Genomic DNA, 14,176 nt, shown 5'->3' with positions numbered 1-14,176 from the left:
AAAGGCAAACGTGCAATAACCCTAAGTGAGCAAACAACAATTAGCATTGATTGATAGACTGACAATATAGAATGATTATGGATTGTTTGCAGCACTATGAAATAACCCCCATTGTCTATTTGTTTTCTGTTTATGTACAATTTGACATTTGTTCTGTACCTTGCCTTAAGAGAGCTTAATTTCTTTTAAAAATCAATATGTCGTCATATTTTACTGGTACATTCTACAAAGACAATAGATGTAGTATATTTTTTTTTTTTTAAATGCCTTCCCCTTGATCTGTCAGAGTTGACATAATCCATAATTGTTATACATTTCATTGTACCAGTGTCATTTTCAGGGTTGACAATATGGTCAGAAAATTATCTAAATGTGTATTCTGTATGTAAGTAGGGTTTCTGTGAACTAAGCTTTCCCAGTAAATTTCACCTGGAACTCTCCTCCTCCATAAACTGTTATTGGCTTTACATTTGTTTCTTTAGTGTAAAATACACATATCCATACCATACATGTGCACAAAACGAGGCATACATATTTATTTATTATTTATTTATTACCAGTTATTTATATAGCGCACACATATTCCGCAGCGCTTTACAGAGAATATTCGGTCATTCACATCAGTCCCTGCTTACAATCTATATTCCCTATCACATGTGCACGCACACACATTCATGCTAGGGTTAATTTTGTTGGGAGCCAATTAACCTACCAGTATATTTTTGGATTGTGGGAGGAAACCGGAGTACCCGGAGGAAACCCATGCAAGTACGGGGAGGATATACAAACTCCCCACAGTTAGGGCCATGGTGGGAATTGAACCCATGACCTGAGTGCTGTGAGGCAGTAATGCTAACCATTACACCATCCGTACTGCCCTATATATATGTCCATATACAGATTTGGGCCCAATGTAATAATCTGAGATTTTTGGGCACAAGTGTGATTATGGTGCCCGCAAATTGTAGGCTATTACATTTGGGCCTTGGAAGCATCTTACAATTGTGACCTATTTTGCTTACAGAGATGGAATGGTAGAGGTCAGGAAATGGCAAAGGATCTAAGTACCAGGGCTCAAAACCTGGGCTTGTTATGGCAGTTTTAGGGGGTGAGAAGCCACATCTATCACTAGGCCATGGCAGGCTGTGTTGGTGACACTATAACACAGAACCCACAGGGCACAATTATCCAGGAGAATCAGACCACAAATAAATATGGTCGTCCCCCTTACATAGGTACTGTCACGAGGTGATAGCTGGTGCCATTGGGCTATACAGTATTTACGAAATGGCTCTATACTGTACATAGTATTTGCATAGATGTATTAAATGTAATTTTTAATGGTATATTGTATATTGATCTATTAACCAGTTTACTTGTTATCAATTTATTATTCTGGTCCCATGTGCATTATGTAGCAACTGTATGAAGTGCCTTTAGCATATATTTTATTAGTATATATCTCACTGAAATAGTTCTAACCCATGCATCATAGTTGAGTTAAAAAGACAAGCTCAGGTGTGAATAATCAATTTTGTATTATATTTGGACAATGTGAAACCTCCAAATGGAGTAACAAAAGTTATAAGCTAATTACCGTAAAGCTTGTGGTTAGTGATGTGCAGGTCAACATCCATTAATCCCTGTTTTCCACCGAAAACCCAGGTCCAGCCCCAGTCACTGAACATGGGTTTCAAGATGTGTCACAGTGGCTTGAAACCCATTTACACAGCAGGCTGTACGCGGGATATAACCGGGGCCTCTCTCTGTCGGTGCTTGGAGATGACATAATCTACATGCGCCCGTGAGCTGTTACATATGCTTGTAACAGGACCTGGGTCGGCTTCCCAGGGTCACTCATTTACACTGACCTGTTACCCGGGTCCTTCCCAGGTCAAATCCTGCTCATTAACCAGATTGGATTCCCGGGTCACTGGACCCAAGTTATTTTTCTCTTACGTCCTAGAGGCTGCTGGGGTCCATTTTAGTACCATGGGGTATAGACGGTTCCGCAGGAGCCTTCGGCACTTTAAGACTTTTCAACAGTGTGAACTGGCTCCTCCCTCTATGCCCCTCCTCCAGACCTCAGTTTAGAAAATGTGCCCAGGAGACTGGATGCACACTAGTGGAGCTCTACAGAGCTTTGCTGGAAAAAGACTTTCTTAGGTTTTTATTTTACAGGGAAGCTGCTGGTAAAATCGTGGGACTTAAAGGGGGAAGTAGGAACCAACTTCTCAATTAGTTAATGGTTCTGCTTCCGCTGACAGGACACCATTAGCTCCTGAAGGGTACTGAACACAGCCCAAGCCTGGCCAGCGTTCACTCTCACAGCACTGCCGCCACCCCCTAACAGAGCCAGAAGTCAGAAGGCTGGTGAGTATATTACCGGAGTCCTGCAGAGAGGGGATCCTCCGGTCATCGTTGGCTGCATACAGGTACACGCGCAGCGCGCGCCATGTCTCTCAGCACAAGGGTGCAGAGCGCGGGGGGTGCGCTCTGAGGGCATGTTTTAAAACCTTACTCTCACTGGCGAAAAGGGTACATACATGTACAGCCACTGATGTGCCATCCCCAGCCAGTATAAATATTACATTGCTGAGGCTGAAGGGCGGGGCTTCTCCTCAGACTTGCCAGAACACTCACTGGGTGCAATTTTCTCCTGCAGAAACTCCAGTGTGAAGCTCCTGAATGCTGTTTCTCCTCATGACAACACTGATACAAGTACAGGGTGTTATAGAAGGGGCAGAGAGTGTTCATTATAATTAGGTCTGTCGGCCTATTATTGGTCTATGCGCTGTAAGTGGGTAATATTTCCACAATTCACAATAAGGCGCAGTGTGTGGACTGGCAAATCCCTCTGTGTTTCCCTGACAGACTTTAGTGTGGGTCTGTCCCCAATAGCTCCCCTGTGTGATAGGGGTGTGTGTGTGTAACATGTCAGACATTGGGGAGGGTTCTTCCCAGGAAGAATCCATTTTAGATGCACAAGAGGGTAATGTGGTGGCCCTTCCCTCTCAGAAGGAGCAGGAGTGGGTGAGAATGTTGCAAAAGAATATGTCAATGCTTGCAAAGAAATTCTCTGAGTGTGAACAACAGACTAGATATTGGAGGCAGTCTGTGGAGGATGCACTGTTTACTGACCCCTCCATATCATCCACTCGGGTCCCATCCAGTTCCCAGAAAAGGTCTCTGGCCCAGATAATGCAAGGGGACACAGACACAGATTCTGACTCTGACATCGACACTGGGGATTTGAGAGGGGTAGACCCCAAATTAGCCAAAAGCATTCAATGTATGATAGTTGCTATAAAGGAAGTGTTTGAGTTTCCTGAAACAACACTGGTCCCTGAGGAAAAGGATTATTTTAAATTAAATAAAAAGCAGGTTGGGACTTTTCCTCCTTCAAAGGATTTGAATGCATTCTTTGAAGAATCCTGGGCTAACCCAGTAAAGAAATTTACCCTTCCCAGAAGGATACGTGTAGCGTACCCTTTCCTGAGGAAGACAGGCACAAATGGGAGACACCCCCAATGATAGACACCTCAAGTTCTCGGCTGTCTAAGAAAATAGTTTTGCCTGCCCCTCGTTCAGCCACTTTAAAAGATCCAGCTGACCGTAAATTAGAAACAACCCTAAAATCCATATATACGGCTAACGGAACAGTACTCAGGCCCACCATTGCTTGTGCGTGGGTAGGTAACGCTGTGGAAAAATGGTCTGACAACTTGCTTGTTAACATAGACACAGTTGACAGGGATAAAATAGTCCTAACTCTCGGCCATATCAAAGATGCTGCAGGTTACTTAGTTGAAGCTATGAAGGATATTGGGTTGCTGAGTTCAAGATCCTCTGCTATGGCGATTTCAGCCCGCAGGACGCTGTGGATCCGTCAATGGAATGCTGATGCGGAATCAAAAAATAATATTGAGGCGCTTCCTTACAATGGAGAAGCCCTCTTTGGAGACAAGCTGGATGCCATGATTTCAACAACTACATCAGGCAAGTCAGCATTTCTGCCTTCCACAGCTGCTCCACCTAGGAAAGGATTTCATTCTCATACGATGCAATCCTTTCAGCCCAACAAGTCCAAACAGGCAAAGGGTACCCCCTTCTTCGCAGGAAGAGGTCGAGGAAGAGGTAAAAAATCTACAACACCATCAGGCTTTGCAGGAGCAGAAGTCAACAGCTACTTCTGCTAAAACCTCAGCATGAAACTGGGGCTCCCCTGCGGGAGTACGATCTGGTGGGAGCACGTCTACTGTCTTTCAGCCAGGTCTGGGTTCACTCAGATCTGGATCCTTGGGTATTGCAGATAGTATCCCAAGGGTACAAATTGGAATTTCAGGACCTTCCCCATGCCGATTTTTCAAATCAGCCTTACCAGCTTCTGTTCAGGACAGAGCAAAAGTGCTGAACGCAATACAGAAATTATGTCAAGACAACGTAATTTCCTTAGTTCCTGTGTCAAAACAGGAAAAAGGGTTTTATTCAAGCCTGTTTGTAGTGCCGAAACCGGATGGCTTGGTCAGACCGATTTTAAACCTAAAGACTCTGAACCTTTATTTGAAAAGGTTCAAATTCAAGATGGAATCCCTGAGAGTGGTGATCTCCAGATTGGAGGAAAAGGAATTTTCTGGTATCGATGGACATCAAAGATTTTTATTTACATGTTCCCATCTACCCGCCGCATCAGGCATACCTGAAGTTTGCGGTACAGGTCTGCCACTACCAGTTCCAAACATTGCCTTTTTCGGGCTCTCCACGGCTCCGAGAATATTCACCAAGGTGATGGCGGAGATGATGGTTCTTCTTCGCAAGAAAGGAGTCAAAGTCATCCCATACTTGGAAGATCTCCCCATAAAAGCGGGATCCAGGGAGAAACTAGTGCAGAACACGGCACTTTCCCTGATGGTGCTTCAACAGCACGGTTGGATCATAAACCTTCCAAAATCACAATTGGAACCCACAATGAGGTTATCATTTCTGGGAATGATATTGGACACGGAAGCACAGAAAGTATTCCTACCTGTGGAAAAGGCTCTGGAGATCCAGAGGATGGTCAAACAAGTTTTAAATCCAGCACGTGTATCGATTCATCAGTGCATCTGCCTGCTGGGAAAGATGGTAGCAGCCTACGAGGCTCTACAATTTGGCCGATTCCACGCCAGGGTGTTCCAATGGAACCTACTGGACAAGTGGTCCGTGCACCAGAGGATAATCCTGTCAACAAAAGCCAGTATTTCACTCTTGTGGTGGCTTCAAAGTTCTCACCTCCTGGAGGGACGCAGGTTCGGGATTCAGACTTGGATCCTGGTGAACACAGATGCAAGCCTCCGAGGTTGGGGAGCAGTCACGCAAGGGGAAAGCTTCCAAGGACAATGGTCAAGTCAAGAAGTACTCCACATAAACATTCTGGAATTGAGAGCTGTGTACAACAGCCTTCATCAAGCGGCACACCTTCTTCAAGGTCGTCCCATACAGATCCAGTCAGACAATGTAACGGCAGTAGCTTACATAAACCGCCAGGGCGGAAAAAAAAACAGAGCGGCAATGGCAGAGGTGACAAAGATACTCCTCTGGGCAGAAAACATGCAAAAGCTCTGTCGGCATTTTTCATTCCGGGAGTGGACAACTGGGAAGCAGGCTTCCTCAGCAGACACGATCTCCATCCAGGAGAATGGGGCCTCCACCCAGAAGTCTTTGCAGAGGTAGCAGATCGTTGGGGCGTTCCTCAAGTAGATATGATGGCATGACGTCTCAACAAGAAGCTTCAGAAATATTGTTCCAGGTCGAGAGACCCACAAGCAATAGCAATGGATGCACTGGTGACCCAGTGGGTGTTTCAGTTGGTGTATCTGTTCCCTCCACTTCCACTCCTGCCCAGGGTAATTCGGAAGTTCAAGCAAGAAAGAGGAATCCTGCTTCTCATAGCTCCAGCGTGGCCCAGACGGCACTGGTTCTCAGACCTGCAGGGCCTATCGTCAGAGCGTCCAATTCTACTTCCACAATGCCCAGTCCTCCTCGTTCAGGGCCCATGTGTCTACCAGGACCTAGCCCGGCTGTCTTTGACGGTGTGGCTCTTGAAGCTTCCGTCTTGAGGGCTAAGGGTTTTTCTCAGGCGGTCATTAAAACTATGTTGCGGGCCCGGAAACCGGCCTCTGCCCGGATTTACCATAGGGTCTGGCATTCCTACTTTGTTTGGTGCGCATCTAACAATTATGACACTTCCAAGTTTAGTACAGCCAAACTTTTGGCTTTTCTGCCGCAGGGCCTTGATTTAGGCCTGTGTCTGGCCTCCCTCAAGGTTCATATTTCTGCCTTGTCAGTGTGGTTTCAGAGAAAAATTGCGACTTTGCCTGATGTTCATACTTTCACTCAGGGTGTGTTGCGTATCCAACCTCCCTATGTCCCGCCTGTGGCTTCTTGGGACTTGTCGGTGGTTTTGGAGGCGTTGCAGGTGCCTTCGTTTGAACCTCTTGGTTCAGCTGATCTTAAGTGGCTTTCACTTAAGGTGGTGTTCTTGCTAACTCTGCTAGAAGAGTGTCGGATTTGGGTGCCCTGTCCTGTAGTTCCCCATATCTGATTTTTCACCGTGACCGGGCGGTCCTTCTGACTCGTCCCGGTTATTTACCAAAGGTGGTTTCTTCGTTCCACCTTAATCAGGAGATTGTGGTTCCGGCCTTTGTCTCTCCTGACTTGTCTCCCAAAGAGCGGTCTTTGGATGTGGTACGGGCTCTCCGTATCTATGTGAAGAGAACTTCTATTCGAAAATCTGATTCTTTGTTTTGTTTGGATTTCACAAATGTGGCTGGCCTGCTCACAAGCAGACCCTGTCCAGATGGATTAGAATGGTGATTGCACATGCTTATGTGAAGGCTGGTCTGTCAGCTCCTGATCACATTACGGCCCATTCTACTCGGTCTGTTGGACCTTCTTGGGCGGCCCAACGTGGTGCGACCCTTGACCAATTGTGCAAGGCGGCTATGTGGTCCTCAGTGACCACGTTCATAAGGTTCTATGCCTTCGATACTGCCGCTTCCCAGGATGCTTCCTTTGGACGCCGGGTTCTTGTGCCCGCTACAGTGCGTCCCCTCCCATAAGGAACTGCTTTAGGACATCCCCATTGTCCATCCTTGTGGAGCCCAGTGTACCCCGCAGCAGAAAACAAGTTTTATGGTAAGAATTTACCGTTGTTAAAACTCTTTCTGCGAGGTACACTGGGCTCCACAAGGTGCTTCTTTGGGTTGGTATGGCATTAGCCGCTGACACTTCTCCTTTCGTGAGAGTGTGATGTATGTGGCTACTAACTGTTGTCGTCTCTTTCCTGCTACTGCATTGGGCTGGTTTACAAAAAGCTGAGGTCCTGTGCAGGGAGGTGGGGTTATAGAGGAGGCGGCGCTGTGCATCTTGGGAACAGTCAAAGCTTTGAGCCTGTTGGTGCCTCGGATCAAGATCCTACTCTACACCCCATTGTCCATCCTTGTGGAGCCCAGTGTACTTAGCAGAAAGAGTTTTAACAACGGTAAGTTCTTACCAAAAAACTCGTTTTTTGGGGACACTTTTACACTGTGCAGCGACCTGGGTTAACCCAGCAATAACCCAAGTTATTGTGGCGGTGTTAAAATAGTTTTAATCAGGGAACACCCTGACTGTAATGGACTATGGATACATCACTTGTGGCTAATGCACTTCTTGATTCATCCACCCGTTCAGTGATAGAATGCATGATAACATCAAGGTGCAAAGTGAACATATATATCATACTGTATATGTCAGACAACCAGTGATTGATATACAGGGTGACGGAAAAAAAAACCTCCCAGATTTTAAAGGTTAACTTAAAAGGCTTTGTAAATGCTGTTCACAATGTTAGTACAAAATCGAAAAGTGCATGGAATACAGCTCCAGGAGTTTTGTCAACATTCTAGTCATGTCAACATTTTATCAGTGTTGACATGATGAATATCACGTTTGTCAGTGTTTACATTGCGAGAATGTTGACATGCTGCATGTCGACATTCTTATGTTGACATGATGAAGGTCCATAAAATAAATCTCACCCATAGGAACTCCAGAGTGTAATTACAGTTTTATTTTATGTTTATGCTTTATTTTTGTTTTAAAACATCTTTTTCTATATCTGTTTAATCCTGCTACGATACTGTGATATATATTATTATTCTACTGTATCATTCATTTTACATTGTTTATTATTGTGAGATTATGCTCTCCAAGGACATAAGTATAATTATATCCATTATTTATTTGAGGATTTGTATCCACTCTGTTTTATGAAAAAAGACCAATTTTATGTTTATCGGATGGACATTCTGGGATTTACAGCTCATTATCGAGTAAGGAATTTTACCATCTCCTTATTTTAGATTGGCATTCTGGGGCAGTTCTGCATTAATATTTGTAAATCTGAATTACACCAAAGGGCTCCTTATATATCAATGTAAATGTCAGAGCATTATCCTTCTCATGAATCCAATACTCTAAGATACAATTTTTGGAAATAATTATCAATACTCTTTTTACATCCACTCATAATTCTTGTACCTAAAAAATAGTCAGGTGAGAGTGGGACACAATTAAACAAGAATACCAACTTATAGTTTTTGGCCTCAAGTCAAAACTTTAATTGGAATGCATTCCCATAAGCAGTGATACAGAGAAGTATTGCAGCAAGCACATTTCAGGCAGTGAGTTGAGAGTTGCAGACCAATCAAAACCCCAGAAATGAGAAGAGATAACCCTTATAAAATTCTCCTAACTGCATCTCCCTGTACATGCTATCCGATATTACCTTATTGGCATGAACCAAGGCTTTCACAATACGTATCATTATGATGTAAGTGTGGGAACTTCAAGACGCACTGAGTGATGCCGGCCTTCCTGTCAGTCAAATGAGGGTTATGCACTGACCCATACAAATAGGAAAAAACCTTAGGCAGAATCTCGGGGCTGTCAAGGACTAAATACAAATTTGTTTAAACAGTTTGCTCGGCAGTCAACACTGTGTGGACGTAATTCTGTATTTGGAAAAAGCCAAATTATGTGAATGAAGAAACAAATGCAGAACATGCCACCGAGAAAGAAATAGGTTTCCTAGTAGTAATATTATTATTAGCTTTTATTTATATGATGGTGCCACAAGAGATCCGCAGGACACATAACAGAATACATAAACAATTGAGCAAAACAAGAAAAAAAGCACTTACAGGTTGAAAACACTATAGGACAAGTACAAGGTATACACATAAAACCAGGGGTTAGGTGCCATCAAAGGGAGTATTGAGTATAAGATAGTGTAAGTAAGTGAAGGAAAGGCACATGAGGGAAGAAGGCCATGCTCTTGCTAGCATACAATCTAAAAGGTGAAGGGCTAACAGACCGTGGTGAAACAGTAGTGGTAGACTGTGAGCATGGACAAGAGGGTTAGGAGGACAGTTGGCTTGAGGGTCCGTTTTACGTTTTGTACGGATGGGGAGAGGTAGAGAATTCCAGAGATAGGGAGCAACATGTGCAAAATCTTGTAGGTAGGAGTGGGAGGAGGTAATCAGTTGGCAGGAGAGGCGGCGTGCATTAGCAGAGCGAAGAGGACAGGTGGGAGTGTAGAGAGAGATGAGGTCATGAGAGAGATGTAAGAGGCAGAAGAGTGGGTGAGGGCTTTGTATGTGAGTGAGAAGCTTGAATTGGATTCTGAGACAGGCAGCAGTTTTGAGGATAGATTAGAATGGAGAGAGGCATATGTCAGGGAGGCCAGAAAGGAGGGGATTACAGTAGTCCAATCTGGAGATGACCAGTTAGTTGGATGATTGTGTTAGTAGCATCCGGGGTGAGAAAGGGTCTGATCCTGGAATTGTTTTTGAGATGGAAATGGCAGGTTTGTGAGAGGTACTGAATGTGTGGTTTGTAGGAGAGGGAGGAGTCAAGGATTACTCCAAGGCAGCACACTTGAGAGCTAAAGGAGATAGTATCACAAAGGGACTAATAATGCGCACTCCAACTCTAGTCCAAGAAGTAAAGGAGTATGCAGCTTGGCCATCATGAAATTCATCACTACCCAGCAGCTAGAGAACTGTGAATGGTGGTTGTTTAAATTCAATTTCCAGTGGCTTTCATGCCACATAATCAATGAGGGCATCAACAGGGGGTTAAGGGAGACATCAGTGGATGTAGGTGTAGAGTTCCTAATTTTATTTTACGTCCTAGAGGATGCTGGGGACTCCAAAAGGACCATGGGGTATAGACGGGATCCGCAGGAGCTTGGGCACACTTAAAAGACTTAGTCTGGGTGTGAACTGGCTCCTCCCTCCATGCCCCTCCTCCAGACCCCAGTTAGACTTTGTGCCCAGGAGTGACTGGATGCACACTAGGGGAGCTCTCCTGAATTTCTCTAGAAAATACTTTGTTAGGTTTTTTATTTTCAGGGAGACCTGCTGGCTACAGGCTCCCTGCAGCGTGGGAGTGAGGGGAGAGGAGCAGACCTACTTCTTCTTAGTTAAGGGCTCTGCTTCTCGGCTACTGGACACCATTAGCTCCAGAGGGTTCGATCACTTGGTGCGCCTAGCTGCTTGTTCCCGGAGCCGCACCGTCACCCCCTCACAGAAGCCAGAAAAAAGAAGTCGGGTGAGTTTGAGAAGATCAGAAGACTTCAGGACGGCAGAAGACTTCAGTAATGGAAGGTACAGCACAGCGGTAACGCTGTGCTCCATGCTCCCACACACATCACCAACGGTATTTACTGGGTGCAGGGTGCTGGGGCAGAATGTTACTGGAGTTTTGGGGCTGGTAGAGAGCTTTTCGGTGCCTCGGCACCGTTTCCAGAAACCCCCGCCGGCATTTTTCCTTTTTAAATTTGGAGGGCCGAAGCGCGCCGGGAAGGGGGCGGAGCTTCGTCCCGCGGCTCACAGGCGCCATCTTCTCCTTCAACACGCGGCTGAAGAGAGACGCTGCCGGTACCTCCACATTCTTCAGGCAAGTAACGGGGAGAAATTCAGAAGGGGGGGGGGGGGGGGCGCAGTGTGGTGCTTATTATTACAAAGCAGCACTGGGTACATATATCTTTTCTTGGGATATATGGGCGCTGGGGTGTGAGCTGGCATACTCCCTCTGTGTCCTCTATCTGGGCTTCATTGTGGGCCTGTCACCTAGCTGGGACGTTCTGTGTGTTGTTGTGTGTCGGTACTACGTGTCGGCATGTCTGAGGCTGAATGTTATTCACCAGAGGAGGTTATTGGGGGAGCGGATGCGGGGCTAGATTTGGGACTGTCGACGCAGCCGACACCTGATTTACTCGCATTGCTCAGTACGATAAATTCGAATGTTGCTTCTTTATCAAAGAGGTTAGATAAGTCTGAGTCACAGACGCAGGTGTGGAAAAAGTCCATGGAAGAAGCTTTGTCTCAGGTTCAGATCCCATCCGGGTCGCAAAAGCGGCCATTTACTCAGGTGGTAGATACTGATACCGACACGGACTCTGATTCCGAGGTCGATTTCACTGAGGCTGCTTTACATCCACGGTTAGTTAAGAGTATTCAGTACATGATTGTGGCTATAAAAGATGTTTTACACATTTCTGATGAACCTGAGGTACAGGAAACAAGGATTTGCTTGTTCAAGGGAAAAAAACCTGAGGTGAAGTTTCCCCCCTCTCATGAAATGAATACTCTTTGTGAAAAGGCTTGGGAGTCGCCGGATAAGAGGTGGCAGATTCCCAAGAGAATTTACATGGCGTATCCTTTCCCCTCTGATGACAGGGAAAAATGGGAGGCGTCTCCAAATGTTGACAAAGCTCTATCTCGTTTGTCTAAGAAAGAGCACTTCCGTCCCCTGACACGGCAGCTCTCAAGGATCCGGCGGATCGTAAGCTGGAGACGTCTTTGAAGTCCATTTTCGCTAATTCGGGTGCATTGCTCAGACCTGCTGTGGCGTCGGTATGGGTGAGTAGTGCTATTGCTAAATGGGCTGAGAATTTAGCTAATGATATGGATACCCTTGATAAAGATAATGTCCTTTTGACTCTCGGTTATATCAAGGACGCTGCAGATTACCTGAAGGATGCGGCGAGGCACGTCTGTCTCTTGGGTTCAAGAACCAATGCCATGTCGATATCAGCCAGGAGGGCGTTGTGGATCCATCAATGGAACGCTGATGCCGACTCCAAGAGGGCTATGGAAGCGTTACCCTTCAAAGGTACTGTCATGTTTGGGGACGGCTTAGCTGACCTGGTCTCGACCGCGACTGCGGGTAAGTCCTCTTTTCTTCCTTATGTTCCCACACAACAGAAAAAGGCACCACATCAGCAAATGCAGTCCTTTCGTCACAATAAATAAAGGCGTGGAAAAGGTTCGTCCTTCCTCGCTTCAAAAGGTAGAGGAAGGGGAAGGAAACCTCCTGCAGACTCAGGCGCCTAGGACCAAAAGTCCTCCCCTGCTGCTACCAAGTCCACCGCATGACGCTGGGGCTTCCCTGGGGGAGTCCGGACCGGTGGGGGGCCGTCTACGAATATTCAGTCAGGTCTGGATTCAATCAGACCTGGATCCTTGGGTCCTAGAGATTGTGTCTCAGGGATACAAACTGGAGTTTCAGGAGATACCCCCTCACCGGTTCTTCATTTCGGCATTACCAGTAGCTCTTCCGGACAGGGAGATGGTGCTGGCAGCGATTCAAAAATTATGTCTACAGAGGGTCATTGTTCCCGTTCCCTCGTACCAGCGGGGGGAGGGGTTCTACTCGAGCCTCTTTGTTGTGCCGAAACCGGACGGTTCGGTCAGACCAATTCTAAATCTAAAATCCCTCAATCCATACTTGAAAGTTTTCAAGTTCAAGATGGAATCCCTTCGAGCGGTAATTGCCAGCCTGGAAGGGGGGGATTTTATGGCGTCAGTCGACATAAAGGATGCCTACTTACATGTCCCGATATATCCTTCGCATCAGGCCTTCCTCAGGTTTGCGATACAGGATTCTCATTACCAATTTCAGACATTGCCGTTTGGGCTCTCCACGGCTCCGAGGATTTTCACCAAAGTCATGGCGGAAATGATGGTTCTCCTTCGCAAACAAGGGGTTACAATGATCCTGTACTTGGACGATCTCCTGATAAAGGCGAGGTCCAAGGAACGGTTGCTGAGAAGTGTAGATTTGTCACTGTCGGTTCTGCGACAGCACGGTTGGGTACTCAATTTGCCAAAATCTCAGTTGATTCCGACCACTCGGCTGCCTTTTCTGGACATGATTCTGGATACGGATTAACAGAAAGTATTTCTTCCAGAAGAAAAGGCTCTGGAACTGCAGGCGATGGTCAGGGAACTTCTGAGGCCGACGAGTGTGTCAATCCATCACTGTACTCTGGTGCTGGGGAAGATGGTTGCGGCATACAAAGCCATTCCATTTGGCAGGTTTCTTGCCCGGGTGTTTCAGTGGGACTTGCTGAGCAAATGGTCCGGGTCTCACCTGCACATGCACCGGAAGATAAGTCTATCTCCCAGAGCCAGAATTTCTCTCCTGTGGTGGCTACAAGATCATCACCTCCTAGGGGGACGCCGGTTCGGTATCCAGGATTGGGTGCTTCTAACAACAGATGCAAGTCTCCGGGGCTGGGGCGCAGTCACCCAAGGAAGAAACTTCCAGGGGAAATGGTCGCTCCAGGAAGCCTGTCTCCACATAAATGTTCTCGAGTTAAGAGCCATTTACAACGGCCTGCTGCAAGCAAGAAGCCTTCTTCAGGGTCGACCTGTCCTGGTACAGTCAGACAACTTCACAGCGGTGGTGCATATAAACCGTCAAGGCGGAACAAGGAGCAGAGCGGCAATAGCGGAGGCCACAAGAATCCTTCGCTGGGCGGAACAACACGTGTGCGCCCTGTCAGCAGTCTTCCTACCGGGAGTGGACAACTGGGAAGCAGATTTCCTCAGCAGACGCGATCTCCATCCGGGAGAGTGGGCTCTTCACCAAGAGGTATTTGCAGAGGTGACAAAACGTTGGGGAATTCCGTTGATCAACATGATGGCGTCTCGTCTCAACAAGAAGCTCCCGAGGTATTGTTCCAGGTCAAGGGACCCCCAAGCCAGTGCAGTGGACGCCCTGGTGTCTCCGTGGGTTTTCCAGTCGGTGTATGTGTTCCCTCCACTTCCTCTCATTCCAAAGGTACTGGGGATCATTCGATGAG

The 14,176-nt window shown here is 46.4% G+C and overlaps 1 protein-coding gene across 11 annotated transcripts in view; it reads left to right on the top strand.

Moving 5' to 3' along the window:
* The window catches only part of NEK10 (NIMA related kinase 10), an 831,700-nt gene that overhangs the window by 463,349 nt on the left and 354,175 nt on the right, over nucleotides 1-14,176 (top strand). The gene's annotated exons all lie outside the window — the stretch shown is intronic.

This window comes from Pseudophryne corroboree, chromosome 5, assembly GCF_028390025.1.
Source record: "Pseudophryne corroboree isolate aPseCor3 chromosome 5, aPseCor3.hap2, whole genome shotgun sequence".
Classification (NCBI taxonomy): Eukaryota; Metazoa; Chordata; class Amphibia; order Anura; family Myobatrachidae; genus Pseudophryne; species Pseudophryne corroboree.
The sequence above is the reverse complement of the archived record's forward strand: the minus strand, read 5'-3'. Positions and strand labels throughout refer to the sequence as shown.